The sequence below is a fragment of the Thermobia domestica genome, chromosome 4 (assembly GCF_964235325.1).
Source record: "Thermobia domestica chromosome 4, izTheDome1.hap1.1, whole genome shotgun sequence".
NCBI lineage: Eukaryota > Metazoa > Arthropoda > Insecta > Zygentoma > Lepismatidae > Thermobia > Thermobia domestica.
The window spans coordinates 83,710,146-83,732,661 of record NC_137457.1 but is presented as its reverse complement, the minus strand read 5'-3'; the positions used below and the strand labels follow the sequence as shown (position 1 = coordinate 83,732,661).

General features: G+C 37.1%; 1 long non-coding RNA gene across 1 annotated transcript; it reads right to left on the bottom strand.

The window, feature by feature from the left end:
• Positions 1-633: 633 nt before the first annotated feature.
• Positions 634-3,792, bottom strand: LOC145683327 (uncharacterized). Its single transcript, XR_014131045.1, has 2 exons — positions 3,616-3,792; positions 634-962 (listed from the first exon to the last, which is right to left on the bottom strand). It is a non-coding gene; the product is annotated as an uncharacterized LOC145683327 (long non-coding RNA).
• Between the last annotated feature and the right edge of the window lie 18,724 nt (positions 3,793-22,516).

The following is a 22,516-nucleotide window of genomic DNA, read 5'->3' as shown; positions in this document are numbered from 1 at the left end:
GTAAAGTATTCTGCCCATACGCTTCAGTTAATAGAATTTGTATCTTAATTTATCATCTTCAAACCTGCATCCTCTTCCACTGTTTGCATTTGCGTAGAGAAATATCGAAAACTGAAAACTCTATAGTAACACTTTCGTTTCATTACCGCCACCTTTCTCCATTTCTGTGATTGATGTAAAAACCTCCATCGATTCAGCCTGAAGTTTCATAGCGTTCACCTCCGGTGCTTGGGGTCCCTGGTTCGATTCCAGCTCGCGCCGTGTGGACTTTGTGGTGGACAAACACCGTGCTCGTGGGTTTTCTCGGGGTTCTCCCGTTTCCTCCCACTTTCTTCATTCCACCATTTCACTCATCTCTCATCATCACCGTCTCCTTTAGCCTAACCGGCATAACCGTGGGACGTAAAACTTAAAGATTTCATTTCATTTCCTGAAGTTTCATAATTCGTTTCTGAAATATCACTTCTTTCTTTTCCTTTGTATGGACAACAGGCTGGACAGCTAATCTTCTTCTTCTAGCTTTTTAACATTGTCCCCAAAACCTCTTTTTTTTATATTATCGTACTCATAAGAAATAATAACTTAAACATGACGTCCCTTAATGCCCGAGAACGTTTCAAATACTTAACTTTGAAATTGTATACATTATAAAAATAAGGAAGTCGTAACAAAAAGAAAGAAATAACATAACAATACACTTTATTGAGTGACCTGTCATTACGTCTTAAAGTTCTTAACAGTTTCCTTGATTTATTTTCAAGAAGATTGTAATTTTTTACATTTGTATACAAAGAAAATACATAAAACTATCTAGCTATTTAAAAATAGTAAAATATTTCGCTATAAAACTATCTAGCTATTTCGCTAGGGCCCATGGGCACAAAACACTGAAATCTGGTCCTGTACACAATGAGTGATTGACAGAAATCCTTTCTTATTGCTGTTCTCCACATTTCTTTTTTCTGAAATCAAGAAAATGGGAAAATTAATTCTAGATACTATCAACATCAGAACGATCAAAATTATTAAAAAAAAATCAAATTATGAGCTTGTAGTTAAATAAGTTTTTATGTTTAATTTTAAAGAGTAAAAATTACGTGACCGGGGTCAGGGATCGAACCTGAGAACTTCTAACTTTAAACTATACAAACGAGACTCAAAGGTACAAAGTTAAAATTACAAATTCCAAATTGACCCACAAATTACAAAATGTATTTTTATTAAAATGTATTTACGTAAGCATTATGAAAGATTAAGCACTTAAAATAGCGTGTTTCAAAGGAAGCCATGTCTTCTGGACAATAGAAAGAATGTGTTGAGATGAATAATTATGGAAATTTACGAAATCATATTACGGAAAAAAAAGGAAGAAAAGCATTTTAAGAAATGCATGCCCTTACACTTTTTTCTGTTATGACAAACTATTACAGAATTAGATATTGCAGTTGGAAGAAAGCTGAAAAATGTATATAAAACCAAGAAGAGATTCAAAGTTTTCTACTGCCAAATGAGAATTGAGCCGCCAGCAAAGCAGAAAAGTACCCTCTGATGCTTATCACAATTGGGTACAACACTGCATGCTTTCCACTAATCTAACATGTTCAGTGTCCTTGCAGGAATCAACCTCCAAAGCACATGAAATCTTCCTAATTATAATGTTTGTATATAATCCCTAATGTATACCATAAAGCATAGTCTATTTATTACTTTATTTTTCTAAAACTATATGGAATATAAAACTTTTTATTGAAAAAAAATCTATATTTGAAATATTGTATGGCGCGACATCATCATTTCACATTCTTAGAATGACACTGAGAAAGATTTTGACTTCCTTTTTTTTATTAACTCCGTCCACCACAAATCACAAAGGAACATAGTGCTTGGAGAGAGCCTTGTCATTGCAATGTGGGAAACAAATTTACTATAAACGGTTACGGTTGTTATTTAGTGTTAAAATTAATTTTAATTTCAAATGTATTTAAGAAATTCTGAAGGAAAAGGAAATAATAATAATAATAATAATTGATTACACAAAGAAACTGCCTACCTGAACACATTTTTCATTAAAACTAAAATCATACCTCAGCCAATTCCAATTGGGTTTTACTACATGCAAACAAACTGAGAAAGTGAATGGTGAGCAAACAGCAACAGCAGATTATAGCATTCTTCAATAAACTACAGCATACTCCAGATTATACGCTGGCGTCTCCCGGAAAAAAGTTAACTCAATAAAGCTACTGCACGAGTCATACAGAACCAGACTGTTTAAATATAGAGTATAAATTAACTTACAGTATCGTACCTTGGCTTCACTGTAAATATACACTTTTTCGTTGATTGTTTTACGTTGTACTGAACAATACCGGTACAAATATTTTTAGTGTTCTGTATACATATTTGCACGCTTTTTCTTACGTTTTACGTACAATACAATAAGTTTTTTAAGCTAGGACAATTTTTATTTTACGAACAAGTATTGTCTGTCATTTTCAGCTATTCGCGGTGCTTCTGCCAGCTAATTCCGCGAATAATCGGGAGTTTATTGTTCTCTTTTTCTCTACTGGTGCTTGTTCCGTTAACCTGAAAGAGCTTTCAACTAATAAGAAAACTTTGAAAACTGAAATGAAATTACGAAAATATTGAGCCCTAAGAAATTACTGAGTGTTTGCAGAATCATTATCCCTTCATTCATTGGAAAACTAAAGAGAACTCTAACACCTATACTATATGTCGAAATTTTTATACTTTCTACAAGTTTCAAATTTTTATGAAAAGTCTGATTTGAATGCATAAAGATAGCAGACGATTTCTGCTTCAAACCAAGTAATTGCCCAAACTCAGTATCTCAAACACATAGTTGTAATTATAAATACATTATTGCACTTTTCTCCAGAAAGGCATAAGCAGATATGTCGACTTGTGGCGAAATCAAGATATTTTGCCTTTTTAGCTTTATCATTTGTGAGCAAAAGCATATAACTATAAGGTTTTAGCAAGATATGAACCATAGCATTTCATTCCTTTTCTGTAATGAAAAAAAAAAAAAGATCTGAATTCGCCTTCAGAGCTACAAATCGACGCAGAAAAGGGGCAGTTTCAACAGAGTTAGCAGCTAATACTGAATAGATATTTTACCAAATCCTGTACTGTTGATCTACGAGGTTGCTGCATTGAATTGTCGAAATATGTCTAACAGCTAATAAACTTCCAGTCTAAAGTATAACTACTTGTACTCCTGTAACCCTATACAATTTTTAAAGTAATACAAATTATATAAAACTTTAATATTCTCTTTCGCATGGATCCTCACGAAGCACAAAATTATGCACAGAACTTATTCGTTATTTCTTGAGCTTCATATGTTTTAATAATAGATTTAACTAAGTTGAAAAGTAAAACGGGATTAAAATCTATTCGAACTTTGGAACTTCTAATAGTTTCTAACAAAATAAAGTGCCGAATTAAATCCATCAAATTCAGTTCAGCTAGTTTTGCATTTCCCGACCAATGCATATGCCTAAATAGGTGCTATGTGCGTGCAACGCGACTTATCACATGGAAGTGTTAGCGAAGCTTGTCTAATATAGCTCATTTAAATGAGATACTTACTTTGTTCCTTATCTTCAGCAGAAGCAAGGCACACGGAACTAACGCCAACATCTTGCTTCCTAATAGATTTAGTTACTTTAGGTGGTGTAGGTAGCATTTCGATCATAGAATTCACTTCGTCGTCCGAAGTTTCACTGTTAACTTTTGGTGTTAAAGGCCTTTGTTCCTTTCGTTTACGTAAACGGGCCGCGGTGGCTCAGTGGTAGAGCGTTCACCTCTGGTGCTAGGGGTCTCGGGTTCAAACCCTGCTCCCGCCAAGTGAACTTTGTGGTGGACAAACACCATGTGCGTGGGTTTCTTCGGGGTTCTCCCGTTTCCTCCCACTTACTTCATTCCACCATTTCATTCATTACTCATCATCACCGTCTCCTTTAGTCTAACCGGCATAACTGTGGGACGTAAAACTCAAAAAATTTCATTTACGTAAACGTCCTTCATCGTCTGTGTTCAGATCTGAGGTGTACTCACCTTTCTCAGCTTGCTACGAGCCTTGTCTTAGCTGTCTGTATTAAATAAGGAAATTTAAAATAGAATTAAAAGTATGGAAATTTATGTAACTTTCGATTTTTATATACAATACACTTATATGTGCAGATATCATTATTCTGTAACACTACTTTTAATTAAAAAGCTGTAGTAGAATATTTTTAATACTTATACGTCCAAGCTTATTTTATTTTTCGAAAATGTAAGTTTTATTTACACAGGTTGAACCAGAAGATTGTTTACAACGCTTGAGACGAAATTCTAGAGATCAACAGGACAACAAAAACCTCAAAGACATCGTGTCTAGCTCTATTTACATGCGTTTTCGTAATTCTAACCTGGCAAGACAAACCGTGATGTTACCTAACGCATAGGACCTATCCAACTTCTTTCCAATATCTCATACCCTTTCCCTTCAGTGCTGAGACAAATTAGTGTAAAAGTCACAAATAAAAATAAGTTTCCCCGGAGTCAAAAGAGGACCCAGTGCAAAAATGCTAAATTTTCGTCCCATTTTGATCTAGAATCACCTTCCAAGCGTAGGAACGACTTTTTGATACATTCCGTAGATCAAAATTTCTCTCCTTCCCCCCAAAATATATCTACTCAAAACTTTTTTAAAAAAATGACTCGTTAAAGGTTTCGACGCTCGAATGTAATACTATGGAAGGAAAAAATGAAGCACCTTTAAAAATTGAGCTGCAGATGTGAATGAGGTCACAGTGTTGGGCAATTGTCCAGTTAGAACAAGCTACATATGTGAGCACGGGTAGAGAAATAAAAGGATAATTTATAGTACGACATTTATGCATAAAATCTTTGATTTCAAGTTCTTTGCACACTTAGGGTTTAGAATGATATTTGTGACTCCTATTGTTCGAAGCAGAACCGTGATAATCATCCTAAAAGAATATACGAACTTCTAAGGTAATTTTTGATAAAGTTTTATTCGAACAACTTGGACAACCGACAAACCTTAAGCCACAACCACGGGCAACGAAGGCTTGCCTGCATCCTGTCTACTACTTTAAGCGAGTGTCTTCCCAGTGTTAGAATTAAATTTCATCAATAGGGGACCCTTCCAAAGACGTAGAAGAAAGTGTTTGTAATCTAAGTCAGAGTGGGCTGTGATGATATATAAACCAAAAAAATAATAGCTCAACACACATGCAATGAAGAAAATAAACGAAAGTACTTTTGGCGATTTTACATTGGTATCCTCGTTGTTACTAATAGAGTGAATACAAAAGCACTGGATTCACGAATGGTTAGAAAACGGTAATATAAATATAAAGCAAGAAGAGCATTAATACATATCACGTCACTACAGTAAAAAATACAAATTAACCAGTATTTTATTTATTTATTTATTTACTGCTTTTCAACCATTTGTGAAGGAAATACCTATGCATCCTTTTTAAACTGGTAACAACCTAGGATGACGATGTGAAATTGCAGAAACTACTTGAACAACAGCCACCCACCCTATATATACTGTATATATATATATATATATATATATATATATATATATATATATATATATATATATATATGGTATTATAAAAATCGTGGACAAGCTCTACAGGAACTTCTAGAAGTCAAAAGGAGACAAAATAAATTATCTTTCATTTTTTCCTGTGGGACCTCCCTTCATTGGAAGAGTCCTTCTAAGGGTCCAAATTTGAATTTTACATTGGCTTTTAGGCAACTTTCGATGAACAATTTGCCAGGAAAGGAAATAGGATATTGGAAAGAAGTCGAATACGAGCTGTTCATAAGGTAACATTCTGCTTTTCTGTTATGCAGTGCGCAGATACAGGCTTGCAGTAAAACTGGACCATTAGGTCAAAATAGACATGCTAACTACAAACATTTATCTGAGTCCTGAATGACAAAGTAACGAGATGTTAATTTATGAATAAGCTTTATCCTACTTCTTTCCAATACCCCACACCCTTTCCTGGTCCTTTGTTTTTCGAAAGTTGCCTATAAACCAAAAATAAAATTCAAAATTGAGCTCTTTGAGCGGCCTTACCAAGGAAAGTAGGGCCCACAGGAAAAAAAAGACTTCTTTTGAGCTCTAGCGTAAGTTGTTGATAAAAATGAGGATATTACACAGGCGTATACGATATACTAAAATCTAAAGTATTAGGAATGTAGCCTACCATACAATACAGTTCAATTACTCACCGTCCAGCAAGACATGATATATTATGTGTAACTGAAAGGAAAAATGTTATAAGGTAGATATTTGTAATCGACTTCAAAAATGTTATCTATCTAACATTGAGCCGATTTACTACGAAAATATATTTATCGCACATTAAATGTGCAACATAAAAATTGTACTATATTTTTATCTTTTTTAAAAAAGGAGATAAACATATTTGAGTCATTGCACGTCAAATTATTACACTACAGCCCATTTTCAACCCGACCCTTTTCTTTCAAGTAAATTTTATTTCCGTGTTATCCTGGATAAAAAAAATCATTAACTGTCTTAGAAGAAATTATGAAATCAATTACAATTTTAACTACGTCCATTATAGCTTACAATTTAGCCTTTAAATATTAAGACTGAAACCAAATCTTTAAATATTAAGACTAAAACCAAATTGATGATCCAATTTTTTTGACAATTTTTTATATTTCAGACTCGTGTCTCTGGTAACATGCTACACGTATGAACCTAACACTGCATTTCTACTAGGACAGTACCGCAAATGCCATTTAATTCTGGAGATGGTGTGCTATGGACTTACAAAACTTACAACCATTTGTTGACTTAAACCGAAACAATTAGCCATAGACCCCAAAAACGTATGGTCCTCTCAATACAGACCGATTATACTATCCTCAAACCAGCTATAAGTCTGTGACCAAGCAGAGATACGAAGGAGGACCACCGTTAGAAAGTTCCCCCTTATTAACTGCGTCTTAGTTATTTCGTCTCCGCTAGACGACCTTCAGAATTGGAATTTACAAACAAATTCTATATAACAAACAAACTTCGTTACCACCAAAAGTTGGTTAATAAGCAAAGATAATAAAAAGGAAAATTAAAAAAAATCCAGTTTAAGAAAATTTAAATAATAGAAATTACTCTAATCAAAAGGTGAACTAAGTAAATAGGAATAAATTGCATGTCCGGAGGAAAGCTTAAAATTAAATCGGATAGTTATTAGTACAAGTCCATTGGTGATGGAAAATAACGTTAAACTTTCTTACTGTGAGCTCACACACATGTCCCTCCACATCACACCGCTCTGCCCCGAAGGAACCATGACAAACGCCATGAAGTATACAAGGAGATAAAAATTTCCTCTCACACGAAAACAAAGTAGGAAGAAAGTACTTAATTCGAATGAAAATAAAGTACAAAAAAAAGTGGAAAATACCGAAATAATGAAAAAAAAAAACAATGGGATGTGTTAACCTGTGTTACTATTTCCTTACTAAATCTCCCTCGTTATTGGAAATATATAATATAATAACGTTACTAAATAATATATGGACGTATTTATGAAGTTTCGCAAGATATCAATACGCATAGATGTCATTACACTATCCGTCTTCACTTACACGCCGAATTGCGACTAATTTCCACTCAACCTCATCTGGTCGATATACCTTTTACGCCGAAACTTTAAAACTGAAAATTTCTATAGTTACATTGTACGTGTTAATCCAACCCCGATATTCGAAGAAAAGACGCTTCTACATCTCCTACTCCCAGCTTCTAGAAATCTGAGAGCTAAAATCTTTAACCAATGACATTTCTTCTATCCACCTGTGGCAGATGTAACGAAGAAAAAAATTCACTGCTAGCCAGGCCGGTAGCCAGCCCAAAAATTTAGGGGGGGGGGCTGAAGTTAGGGGGGGCCTGATCCAACCATATTATAGTTCATATCTAAGCGTATCGTAAAATTTTTAAAGGGGGCCAGCAAAAATATAGGGGGGCCCGGCCCCCCTGGATACGGGCCTGCTGCTAGCATTTGCTAGTAATTATTTCAACTTAATAAATATAAAGGATACTGTAAATAATAAACTTTACTATTATGATAAAAAAAAATTGATGCTATAGACCTTTTACGTTCATTTATTAACTGACATTTCTGTTTCTTGGCAAAGCGCTGATACTTAAATACACGATAAAAAATCTATACGGAAAAGAGTATATAAGACGTAAACTTAGTGATTAACGTGGAATCCGAACCACCTGAGCTCTCGCCGGTAATCGAACTCGGGTCTCGCGCGCCAACTGCTTAGCCACGGAGGAGCTCACATCCGCAATGTATTTATACTTATGGTATTACTGCTGTATTGCCAGAATACGAAAATAAGAAAAGGAATATTATTTAGTTTCTCACCCAAAATACTAGATATTGGCCCTGGCTCACTTGATAATGATTAATGTTCGAAATACGATGTGAACGTATGGCATAAAAGCTAGTCCATAAAACACTGACTAATTTGTGCTACGTGGCCAGTAAAAAGCACGAAAATGCCATCTAACCGAGTCAAAACAGGAGAGCAGAAACAGCGTCCGTAGGGAGCAGGCGCGTCAGCGGCGATGAGTATACGCATAAACGAGGATGGTGGAGAAACAATTTCATCTAACAGTTCATTTCATAAAATGCACGCCTTATGTGTTGCACAGCTTTGGGGGAGGTACTACATGCAATCCAAAAAAGTACCAAAATGTACTAAATTAGATTATACTCGATTAGGTTTGGTTAAATGTTCCTCTTCTTTTCTGTAGCTTCAATTTGTTTACACTAGTCACAATAAACTTTTAGCCTGTTTAGTAGACCATGCCTTTCACACAATTTCGACAACTGACACTCATTTTTGTATAACTTCATAAAACTCAATCACGATATGAAACAACCTTGTCATTTACGCACTACCTTTCCCAAAAATCATAACAAATATACCGCCAAATAGTCCCTTTCGCCCGGCAAGGTTCTAGATTACTGGCCCCCCTTCCCATTGACCAGTAATAAAGACAGAAAACAACGTGCCCTGCGGGGCTCTAACCCGCCTTCACTCGCTAACGCTCGCTCGGCAATACTGTATAAGTTAAATGTATACTCTTTAGTACAGAAAGAAACATACCCAGCTACTAATCTGCATGGGGGACCAGTAATCTAGAACCTTTCTCTTCCGCCCCCCATATATATAGTGTAGCTTACAATATCAAAAATAACTAACGACAAGTATTTTGGTAACTATCACCCTCAACTTACTTTTACTCACGAACCAAAAGAAACTCTCCGATTTATCTGGTAAATTTTCTAAAATTGGTCCGGCGATACAGTAGTTAACCGATACTGAGCCCTCCTGAAGTCAATCTGCAAGTAGTAATGGAGCTCCTCATTTTGTGCATGCTCGGCTAAAAGAAATATAAAACTCTAATCTAACCTGGGAATGTAAGAAATCTGTCAAAATTTGGTAGAACCGTCTTCTCGAGTAATGTCGAATTGAGTCCTGAGCTTTGGTACAGAAGGAACGAACCTCACTAGTATCTTATGTGAGGGTGTTATTACACCCTTCACCATCTGAATTCACTGAGATATATATATTACCAATTCCCATGTGCCCATCTACGTTACCCCAGCCTATAATTGATAATGAGTTACTTTTGTCGACATACACAAAAACTTTCAGTTGTATAATAAATGGTGCACCGGAATAAATCTATATAAACAAATCACTCATCATATCTTACCTTTTTCGCAGTTCCTATTCTCTCTTCCTTCTTCAATCCAAGATAGAACTAAAAGTATTAATATCACTGAAATTTCTACGCTTCTCAACCACTGAATTCAAACCTGCTAAGAGTGCACTGTGCAAGGATCTGCGCATCTGCCGTCACTAACAATTGAATGTTGTTGTCCGTACGTCCCTTTTTTATCCAGATCATGTAGCTCCGTGGACGTTTCATTCGTGGATTAAATATTGACATCCAATGGACCATCCACTGAAGTCCAGAAAATGGATATTAACTTCTGAACGTAATATGGACATCCAATGGACCGTCCACTCAAGTTCAGAATGTGGATATCCATTGCCGAACGTAATATGGACCACCAATGGATGTTACGCATAAGTCAATGTACTAAAACTGGACGTTCTGGATCTAATATGTACGTCCACTGGCTGTGATGTGCTCTGTGGGTAATTAGCGCATAAATAGCCCATAATTCTGGCGTTTGATTTTTTCGATCGGACCATTCTAAACGTAACCAAATGGAAGGTTCTAGCTTGATATCAAGCTACACTAGCCCATTTTGAATCCGATTTCCCGCTAAACAGTAGGAGCCCAAAAATTTGGATTAGAGCAACTAATTAGCGCATAAATAACCCATAATTCTGGCGTTTGATTTTTTTCGATCGGACCATTCTAAACGTAACCAAATAGAAGGTTCTAGCTTGATATCAAGCTACACTAGCAAATTGTGAATCTGATTTCCCGCTAAACAGTAGGAGCCCAAAAATTGGGATTAGAGCAACTAATTAGCTTATAAATAGCCCATATTTCTGGCGTTTGAATTTTTTCGATCGGATCATTTTAACCGGATGGGGAGTTCTAGCTTGGTATCAAGCTAGACTCGCTCATTTTGAATCCGATTTGGCGCTAAACAGTAAAAGCCCAAATATTGGGATTAGAGCAACTAATTAGCTTGTAAATAGCCCATAATTCTGGCGTTTGAATTTTTTCAATCGGACCATTCTAACCATTTGGGGGGTTCCAGCTTGATATCAAGCTGGACTCGCCCACTTTGAATCCGATTTCCCGCTAAACAGTAGGAGCCCAAAAATTGGGATCAGAGCAACTAATTAGCCCATTAATAGCCCGTAATTCTGGCGTTTGAATTTTTTTGATCGGATCATTTTAACTGTACGGGGATTCTATCTTGGTATCAAGCTAGAGTCGCCCATTTTGAATCCGATTTTCCCTAAACAGTAGGAGCCCAAAAATTGGGATCAGAGCAACTAATTAGCCCATTAATAGCCCATAATTCTGCCGGTTGAATTTTTTTGATCGGATCATTCTAACCGTAACCATATTGCGGGTTCTTGCTTGGTAATAAGTTAGACTGACCCATTTTAAATCCGATTTCTTAGTAAACAATAGTAGCCCAAAAATTGGGATTAAAACAAAAAGTAGCCCATAAATCGCCATAATACTGGCGTTTGAAGATTTTAGATCGGACGATTCTAACCGTTACCGTAAGGGAGGTTCTAGCTTGATATCAAGCTAGACGCGCCCATTTTGTATCCGATTTTCCGCTAAACAGTAGGAGCCCAAAAAGTGGGATTAAAGCAATTAATTAGCCTATAAATAGCCCATAATAGTGGTGTTTGAATTTTTTCTATCGGATCATTCTAACTGTAACCATATTGGGGGTTCTAGCTTGATATCAAGTTAGACTCGCCCATTTTAAATCCGATCTCCTACTAAACAATAGGAGCCAAAAATTGGGATTAGAGCAATTAATTAGCCCATAAATTGCCCATAATTCTGTCGTTTGAATTTTTTCGATCGGACTATTCTAACCAATAGGGGGGATCTAGCTTGATATCAAGCTGGACTCGCCCATTTTGTATCCGATTTTCCCCTAAACAGTACGAGCCCAAAAAGTTTGATTAGAGCAACTAATTAGCCCATAAATAGCCCATAATTCTGGCGTTTGAATTTTTTCGATCGGACCATTCTATCCATATGGGGGGTTCTAGCTTGATATCAAGCTGTACTCGCCCACTTTGAATCCGATTTCCCGCTAAACATTAGGAGCCCAAAAATTGGGATTAGAGCAACTAATTAGCCCATAAATAGCCCATAATTCTGAGATATGTTCCGGTCGTTTTGGTGTTGGTGGTTGGTCTAACTTGATGCGCGTGATTAAAACATATATGCAGGATGAAGACTTTGAAACTAGACACTCTGAAATTGAGAAATTATCTTGGCTGCCATTTAAACCGATATATTCCGGTTTTACTTGGAAATGTAAAAGCTGAAAATTATGAAGCTATTATTAGTGACATTATGCGGAGTTTTCATCTCATGGGATGCAACGTAACATTAAAATTACACGTTTAGCACTCACATCTTGACTTTTCCATCAAAACATGGGCTTAGCAGGTGATGAACACGGAGTACGGTTTCATCAGAATATTGTCATATTTGAAAAGCGTTATAGTGGAAAATGGACTAAAAGTATCGTGCTGAATATTGCTGGTCTGTCATCAGTGGGATTCCCGAAGATGTCTATAAGCCATCAAAAAAATGTTGAAGGGTAAGTCCACAAAATTTAATGTTAATATAATACGACTACCGAGCCAACATTAGATAGGAATTATACATACATATGTACACTTATGTCCAAAATTGTTGTCGCATGTCTTTAGAAATTACATAAATAGAAACGATTCTCTTTTTTTCGTGATAGAAAATTTCACATTTCTTCTTGGAAATACGCAGAAAAACAAAACACATATTTCCAAAAAATATTTCAATAAGAAATTAAGAAATAAGCAAGTTATAATTAAAAAAAGGAAATCTCCGAAACTTTCATCGAAAAATTCTAAGTTCCATTTTCGTAAACGTGGCAAACGAGCAGCGAAATTGACAAAGATGGAGGGAAATTTATGCCTTGTTAGAAATGCAACGTAAATCTGTCATAAGGTTAGCTATTAATCATGTGGCACAGATCTAAAAATCATCGCTATTAAGCATTTTACATTTAAACAAAGAGCTAAATAGAAATAAGCTACAAAATGTGCGAAGCGATCAGGCTCTTTGTGTTAGTGGGTTCGTTATATGCGTCTGCCAAGGTGCAGTCCTTACCGTGCCTTTCTAGAGTAGTCGGTTAAAGCCTGCTCTTTGCATACTTTATTTTTCCACGATCACCACTCCAAACTTTTTTTTAAGAAAAGCTTGATTCTCTGAACTCCTTAAGGACAATGTTTTGTTCTAATAATGCTCCTTAGTATTATGCTCTTCATTTTAGTTTATTTGAATATTTCCAAATAATTTAGAATTATGTCTTTAAAAATATTAAAATTGTCAAGAATTTTATAAAAACCAGAAGCTTCATTTACAATCATTTTCATAAACGAAATGAGAAACTTACAAATAGTGGAATTTTAATTAACATATGACTAAACTTTCGTAAAAGAGTAATTAAATAAAACATTTACTCCGCATAGTTTCTGCAAGTAATATGTAGGAAATGGACAGAAATAATGAACGTAAACTATTAGATGTCGATTAAGAATTAGTAGGGATAGTTCTAAAGCCAGGTAGAAAGTTCTCTCTGCTTCATGAAAGTAGTAAACATTTTACAAAAATAATGGTATTTTTGCTATATCCAAAATTTGTTTAGTAAATAAATAAATAAAATACTGTTACATAATTCAATCACTCTGACTCGATAGCTTGAAGAGAAACTGTACCGGCTGCGATCATGTGCGGCCTAGCGTGTGCGTCTGTGGTTCGTGTAATCTCGGATTCGATTTTCGTTTTAGGAGATCATTAAAACTTTAACTAGCATTCATTTTCGTTGATGATTCCTCTAATTTAGCCTAAAGGACTTAATCGTGGAACGTGAAACTAATTTTTCATTAATGTTCATTTCTTTTTTAAATTGAATTATAACAACACGATTCTGCTCTTTCTTCTCACTAAATTTATATTTGCCTTTCTTGTTGGATGTGTGCTTCTGTGTGTGTCAAAACATTGCACTGAAAGATAACTGCAAGGCATGTAAGAGTAAAAGCGCTTGCGAATAACAGAAAAGGTAAGTTATTTGATTTTAAGGGATTGCCAAAATTCAATCAAGCGAGCCAGTGAAATTTGTCGTGTAAAATGTACGGAGTTCGGGAAGGGGCGGTAATTGGCACAAGATCCTAATTAAATGGTCAAAGCAAGGAAGTAATTTAACTGTTTACAATGAATTTTGAATATACACAGTTAACACGTGGATTGACTGGAATAGCATTTATCATTCGCTGTTTTTTGGGGGAGGAAAGGGGCGTAAATATTTCCTAAATAACATTTTCATAAAATTAATCTTCTTGTGTGGGGAATCTAAATTGTAATTATTTGGTTGATAATTTTTAAACTGATGTGAACAGTGAATACGTGCATTGAAAATCCAGACGAATGCAACTATGTGTCTAATTATTTTTACATATTTCCTTTTAATCCTGGATTTACAGTTATACTCAGTCAATAATTTTAAATTAATTGTTGATTATATTTCATGAGTTTTAGAATAGAACTGCTTTGCCAAGCTCATACCCCATCAGGATCTTGCCGCCTATAGTCGGACAATTTGTCCATGCCGACCAGATGCCGCGGTCGGATTGCCGGCGCCGGACACAGGCGTCTTTCCGCTCGATTTTTGACCGCGACGAGCAAAAAGAGATTCGTTCACCAAAAGGAAACAAAGAGAGTTACAAGGTAATTTGTTGCTTTAAAATACGAATTAGGGCTTATATTTCCCTTGTATAAAGCTTTCTCGAAACAGCCGGCAGACAGTCGGACGACGATTGCAAAAAGAGATTGCCGGCAATTTCTTGAAAGTTTCAATACCGCGTACCAGCGGCAAAGAGTCGAATTTTGGACAATGAATAGAGATTGTATTTTCTTTAATGACGAAGTAAAAATTGAAACTGTCCGAATGTTTTTCTTGTGGATGGGCAGTAATTCCAATAAATATGTCTTGTGAAAGCGGAGTCGGCAGAAACTCGGCAAGTGACGGTTGTAAAAACGTCGAAACGTTGACGGCGTGCCGACCATAAAAAGGGTAAATGAATGAAAAGAAATTTAGTAAAGGGACTGCACGTAAAGGATATATGAGAAGTAAATATTTAAAATTAAATTACAAGTACGAGAGAATCCTTGATAAACATTTTAGAAGAAGACGGCAAACAGCGGACGGGCCGACTGCGGCAAAAGTTGTCAGAAAGACGCTGAAAAGCTGGCGGCATGCCGACAAGTAAAGGAGCCGAAAGAAGGTCGGCAAACAGCGGACGGACAGATCTCGGCAAAGATGCTCGGACAGGCGCCGAAACGCTGGCAGTTCGCCGACTACAGTTAATGCTCGTATATGCCTCTTAACGCTGGTGGCTTGCCAATTTCAAAGATTTTTTTTGACAGGTAATTAGAGGAACAGTAAATCTGACAAATTAAACCATGACTATTTTTTTGTTTATAGTCGCCGATTTTTAGGCATGTTCTTCAACAAAAACTGAAATTGACGTTTGAAATTATTTTTCAAATGGTTGATGGGAAAACTACAGCCTGAAAAGTCCGTACTCCGACGGATTGCTGCTCCTTTTTTCTCCGAAGAAAGCGTTTGCAACGAGTAAATTTTAAATGCATAGAGAACAGTGTTGTTCGTAGTGATCCTGATAGTGAAAAATGTGGTTACAGGGAGAATATGTGCTGACTGTTATACCTTTTTCACATTAGACCCACAGACGTGTAAATTGAATTATTCTTAACGGGCATTATTAGCTCCTTACTTGTTATTTTTAGGTTGATTTCAAGTGTATGTAAGTCACTGCCAGATACTTTCCCTCTATGTGGCACTTAAATCGTACTGAGAATTGTAGAAATGTACTGCGTATGTACCGAGTGCAACATTACTGGTGGGAATCCACCATGATTTTCATTGCATTGCTACGCAATGGACAAAATAGTTCGTAAATTTTTGTGGAAACCCGATTAATATTTTTCACACTTAATACTTCAATATAGATAATTTTCTTTTTTCTATATTAGGCACTTGTAATGTTTTCTTGTTATTGCTTACATGAATTTGGAGGGGAAAATATTACCTATCACGTAGCGCCTATCGACATATCATTGGTTAACCCAACTTCCTATCACCAGCGTAGAGACCTCGCATGCATGAATTTTCTACACCGCTTTTCCTACCCAGTCCAGAGAGAGGGTTGTCGTTGTGGCCAACGATTAGACACGGTTCTCCTCCATTTCCCTACGAAATAGGCTTTGAATGGCAATGGTAAATCCTATTATTATATAAGATCAGGATTAAAATTAGATTACAATGTCACGATTAAGAATTTTCCTCAAGACCTCAATCGCTCTAATGGAGATAGGCACAGTTGCGACTACACGGAACAAAGCAGAAACATTCATTTCATATCAACGACGTAATGTTAATGAATGAGGAGATATTGAACCATTTTGGTTGTAACATCAACATTATAATTCAGTAAATATTAGCTGTTCTTAATTCTTTACATTGTTTATAATTTTGCTGATTTTCGTACACGTGATGAAGTATACTTTGCAGGACCCTTCAATAAGAGCCTACGGCTCGTATTGTGACGGGGCAAATCGCCTAGATGCCGACACCCCCATTAATCTTTCAACTGTACTGTAGTTGGTAGGATAAATTGCCATTAGCGAATTATAAGCTCTGTTCTAGCGGAAAGACAAAAAAAGCAGTTGGCAACGCTGCGCGCCTGCGCTTTGGCGCATTGATACAACCATACAACTTGTTCAAACAGGCAGAGGAGAACGTGAGTATATGGGTGGTTGATTTAACCAAATTTTCTTTCTGTAGGAGCAAAAGTTATACAGATTAGCTACTGGTATGTGTATTGATCACGCAACTTATTGGGTAGTTGATTTCTTGGGATATAGAAATGCAGGAGTCATCCCGAGATGTTGGACTTTTTGTGACAAAAACAGTCGTAGTGTAACATTCGGTCACTTTCCTGAGAGAAATCCAAGATCAACTGATTTGGCGAAAAAACATTCTGAATGGAAGGAAGACAGATAAAGAAACTTTACGAAACACGTTAGTAGTTTTTTGTATGTCAGATAAGGCTTGTTCTCCGTATTTCACTTCAGCGCTATCCCACTTGAAATTGTATTTATTGCGACTTTGGAAACCGTTTTTTCTCTTTTAGTTTTATTTCACTTTTTCAAGCACATTACCTGCAAAAGTATTCACGGGAATATTCCTTTAATGGCGTGAGCATAGGAAACGTTAAAAATATGGCATTCTTAGCAGTGGCGGTTCTAGGCCGGGGCGGCCTGGCCCTCCCCAGTTTTTTGCAGTGAAGATAAACTAATATGCTCAATTGTCTTGAAGTATTTAGTATAATTAGTATTTATTTTGTAATAAATTTGATGTTATCCATTCGTGAACATGAAATTAAGTGCACCATGATAAGCTGCTTCTATAAACATGGGGTGGGGGAAGGAGTCACAATGCCTGTCTTAGAAACTGCATTTTCTCGAGTTCTGAACGACTTTTTAATTTCTTATAACAAGCTTCAAACAGGTTTCCCGTCATATATGTTAGTAGCTAGGTTAGGTTCTTTGTGTAACAAAGTTGAATATTTAGTCCATGTAGTATTGCCCAGAGAGCCTGAGCGAGTGAAGGCGGGTTAGAGCCCCGCAGGGCACGTTGTTTGCTGTCTTTATTACAGCTACATGGGAAGGGGGACCAGTCTTCTAGAACCTTGGGCTTATATTTAGTCTCTCTCCCAAATCACTTGGTTGTGACTTCTGTTCACCTCATAGTGATTATGGTTCAGTTGATAGCGATTACGGTTCGTTTTTCGTAACTGTGAGAATTTGTTGTAGTATTGGGTAAAGTGTTATTTTAACGCCCTCTGGTGGTTGTTATGAATTCGTTTGACGTGTGGTTGATTAACGGCCTCTGGTGTTCGAGTTATGCAGTCGTTTGACATGCATGTTTCTTTTTAGTGTAGTTTTGCATTGAAGATGATCATGATTTATTTGACCTGTTTTTTCGTGCGACGTGAAGGATGTTTGTATATTCGCGCGAGACAGCTTTGAGGTGATGTTAGCATCGTGGGTTTTACCCGCTTCAAAATTGTGCATTAAATGTTCTAAGAATATTAATTTAGAAATTCGTGAACGTGGTCATGGGTTTGGTAGGTTTCGATGTCGTAATTTGAAAGATCACGTTGCTGGAAAGTCGGTTGAAGTTTCTTTGTCTAAGAACACTTGGTTCGAGAAATGTAGAATTTGGATTGATAGAGCCATTACTGTGATGTATTCTTTTGCCCGTAATTGAAATTATGAACAGGCCACGATGGGAAGGTTCTAGATTACTGGTCACTCATGTAGGTTAGTAGCTGGGTTAGTTTCTTTCTGTACCAAAGTGTATGCATTTAATTTACACAGTATTGCCGAGCGAGCGTCAGCGAGAGAAGGCGGGTTAGGGCCCCGCAAGGCACGTTGTTTTCTGTCTTTATTCCTGCTCAATGGGAAGGGGGACCAGTAATCTAGAACCCTGCCGGCTACGATCGAGTGTTCTTCTCATGATAGTTGTTTTAGCTCTGCTACAATTGTCGATTGGTATCAGTACTGTCATGAGGTTTGTATGATTGCACTTGACCGTCCTTATTGTGATTCTGGTGCAGCGTTGCCAGATTAACAGCTGGGAATTATTCCAAAACCTGATCGAAATTATGCTAGATTCGGTCAAATTATGCTAGATCCTGATAATTACTAATTCAGGAGTTTTAAAGAAAGAAAGGAAAAAAGGAAGTTGAGATACGATAAAGTAACTTAAAATACACAGAGCGCAAGAATGCGTGGATAGAACTCAATACGCACCAAAGTTTTAACTCAACTAAACTAGTGCAGTCGTTGCCAGACTCAATGGCGTATATATCGTATAATTGAATGCAAGGTGTTTCTTTACATATTTTAAAAGAAAATTACCTCGCAGCATAAGCGGAGTTGGGAATTGTCTGTTGGGGGGCAGATTTTTGGTCGGTCTCGGGTCTTTCATTTCAGGAATAAAGATGGTCATGAAGTCAGAAATAAAGATGGTGAAGTGGTCAAAAAGTTGAGGGAGAATGGCCCCCATAGCTCCGCCCATGCCTCGCAATTAAAGGATTAGAAATCCCTGGGTAGAGCCACAAAAAAAAGCCCAAAGCCGTTTCTAACTTACTTTCGAAAATGAGACTGCTTGAACGGTTTACCGACTGTATGAATCAATGGCAGTGGATACATTTCTGCCTTTTTTTCTTCCCACGACCAACTTCTTTCTCATCTCCAGGTTTTACGGCTTTTTGATAAACTTGCTGAAATTATGCTAGATTTGGGTGGGATGCTAAAAGCAAGATGCTAGATGCTAAATACATGCAAATTATGCTAGATCTAGCATCATTATGCTATATCTGGCAACGCTGTCTGGTGGTTGTATTGGTGGAATGGGACATTGTTTTCAAATCGATGAAGTTAAAATTGGTCTGTGGAAGAGTTGTGGAGGGGAGTTGGATTGTTGGGGTGATAGATGTAGACTCGAATGAATTACGTTTGGGAATTTGTCCTGATAACAAGAGGAGTTTTCCAGCCTTATGTAGTATTATTTCTAGCATGTTCTCCCTGAATCTTGTGTAGTTAGTTACTGACTGTTGGAAGGGCTATGATAGATTGACAGAAGCTGGTTTTCATAAACATTTGACTGTGAATCATACTTATTATTTTGATGGTGCTGAAACTGGTGCGTGTACAAATAAGATTGAATCTCAGTGGCGACTTTTGAGACGTTCTATTTCTTCTGGAAAGCATAAGGATTTTCTAGCTGATCATTTGTGTGAATTTTTGTGGCGCCGTGATGTGAAAAGGTGTATGGATGCAGTTGATCAATTGGTTGAGGATATTAAGCATGTTTATTCTGGTTGATTTTCCATACTTTAACTTCGTTCTTTTTTTCTGTGGTGGATTTTTTCTATGGGTAAGTTTATTCAAATATTTATTTGTATGCACATACAACAGTGTTACTTACTTTACAAAATATAGCTGAGCTGGGGACAGCGAGCGAAGGGAGTTTGAAGCCCCCAGGGCCCTTGTATTCTACCTTTATCACAATTTAGACAAAAACAAGGTACTCTGTTCTGGAACCATGAAACGAGTTGGGAGTTGTTCGGTGTGTTTTTCTGCCTTGAATAATTTTTGTTTTGAAGGGATTTTTGGGGGGTGCGGGGTCTCTCCCCGCAAGATGAGAGTTTTTTTCTGGGATTGGGTAGGTAATTGTGGTGTGTATTTGTGGAAATGTGTCGTGATGTGTTTCGGGGTTTTCATTAAGGTTGTCGGAACTATTCACTTGCATTTGCAGTGATCGTTCAGAACGGTGCCGGTTCCGGAGTCGTCGATGAATTTGTGGGAGATACTAAATGCCATCCGAACCTTGCCGAAGTATTCACTAACAACAACGTTGTAACAAAAGGAAGATCATACTTAAAACTGTAGTTTATTGCTTATAGGCAATCAGTGTTATTTCGAAATTATACTAACAGTAGCTTATATCCAAACGACAGAACGCTAATCGTTGTCAGACCTTCTTTTTACTATGAGCTTTTCCGTGGCTAAGCGGTTAGCGTACAAGCCTTTGGCGTGGGAGATCCCGGCGGGGAAGCTCATGTGCTTTGAATTCCACGTTAATCAGTAGGTCTACGTCTCATATAGCCTTGCTATTGAACGAGACGTTAAAATCAAAATCAACTCAACTACTTCTTACTATAAAAATAATATAGAAAATTGTAGTCCGACCTAAAAATCAAAAATAGAAATGTATGTGGTAACTCTTTACTTTTGATTCGCACATTAGAAGTAGTGGTAGGACGAGTTAGAAGCCTTGCAGGACTCGTGTTATCGAAATTTTTTGAGTTAATAAGCAGCAGCAGCAGTAGTAGTAGTAGAAGGAGGGCAGCGTTTGCCCAAGTGGTTTTTTGAGGTTTTCCTTAGTATATTATTGGTACAACTAAGGTGATCGCATTGGAAGTGATTATCAGATTTTGGACTTTCCTTAGGCGAGTTAGGTGCTTTCACGTTACTGAGTTGAGTTGATTTTGAGTTTAACGTCCCGTTCAGCAGCGAGGTGTATGAGACTTGGACCTACTGATTAACGTGGAATCCGAACCACATGAGCTCCCGTCAGGAATCGAACCCGGGTCTCCCAAGCCAAAGGCGCGTACGCTAACCGCTTAGCCACGGAGGAGCTCGCTTTCACGTTAAGGTATACAACATTCAACGTAAGACCTTTATAAAGTTCTGAATGCACTGAATAAATGGAAAAAAAAAGAAAATTGTACCTTAGATTGAGATAATTATACAACCAAATACTTGGCTCCAAACTTTGGGATGGGTTTTACTTATGTATATGAAATAAGAAATTTTTTTCTTCTGGGGCGGCAATCGCCCCCCGGGAACCGCCCCTGGCGACGCCGAAGGACGTTATCCCTCATACGTTTGACGGATATGAAAGGAAATCTTTAAGTTTTACGTCCCACGATTATGCCGGTTAGGCTAAACCCACACACGCACGGTTTTGTCCACCACACTGTTCACTTGGCGGAGTCTGGGATCGAACCCGGGACCCTGAGCACCAGGTGGTGAACGCTCTACATAGTCTGATGGGTTTAGAGCCGTAGGTGCTGGTACTACTAGTAAATATGTACTGTATTAATATTATTTATTTCTTATTACTATTAGTATTATTTCTTATTACCTGGGATGGTAACACAAGTATTTTTAAGTAAAGTTTGGTTTTCCAACAACAGTTCAGTTTAGTTATTTGTTGCTACTTTTCAAATAAGCATTCTGTAGAATCAACAGCAGCAATAGCGTAAAAATTCTTGTCAAATTTAAGAAGCTTAATGCTCGGAGTTTCGAAGAGTACATAACGCTTACTATTTCAAGTGCTGTGTTTTACCTTCCGTACTAGTGGAAGCTTCGATGTACAGTTAAGAAAGCTTGCATTTTAGTAAGAAAAAAAATAATAAAAAAACTTCGTTGCGAAAGAAGTGCTCGAGAAATTCCCGCAATTGAACTCGCAAAGCATTGGAACTGAATAGTTCAACAATAAAACTATTTGAAAAAATAAATGAAATCTTTGTTTTACTTCCCACGCTTATGCCGGTTAGGTTAAGGGAGACGGTGATGAGAAATGAATGAAATGGTGGAATGAAAAAAATGGGAGGAAACGGGAGAACCCCAAGATAACCCACAAGCACGGTGTTTGTCCACCACAAAGTCCACACAGCGCGAGCTGGGATCGATCCAGGGACCCCAAGCACCGGAGGTAAACGTTCTACCACTGAGCCACCGCGCCTCTAATAAAACTATTTATTTTGCGCTGTAGGATATTTAGTTTCATTTAAGACATATTGAAACATTTACTTTATGAAATATGAATTATTCAGGGTGTTTCAAAACAGACAACGTTTAGTCGATGATTCCTGACACCAACATATGGCAAAAAGTATAGACCAGCCTGGGTGCACAAACACTTCCTTTCGGAGTTAGAGGCTGCCAAAAATATGAAAATATGAACTTTAAAGGTCTATAGAGCCAAAACTATGGGACCTACCGTAGTCA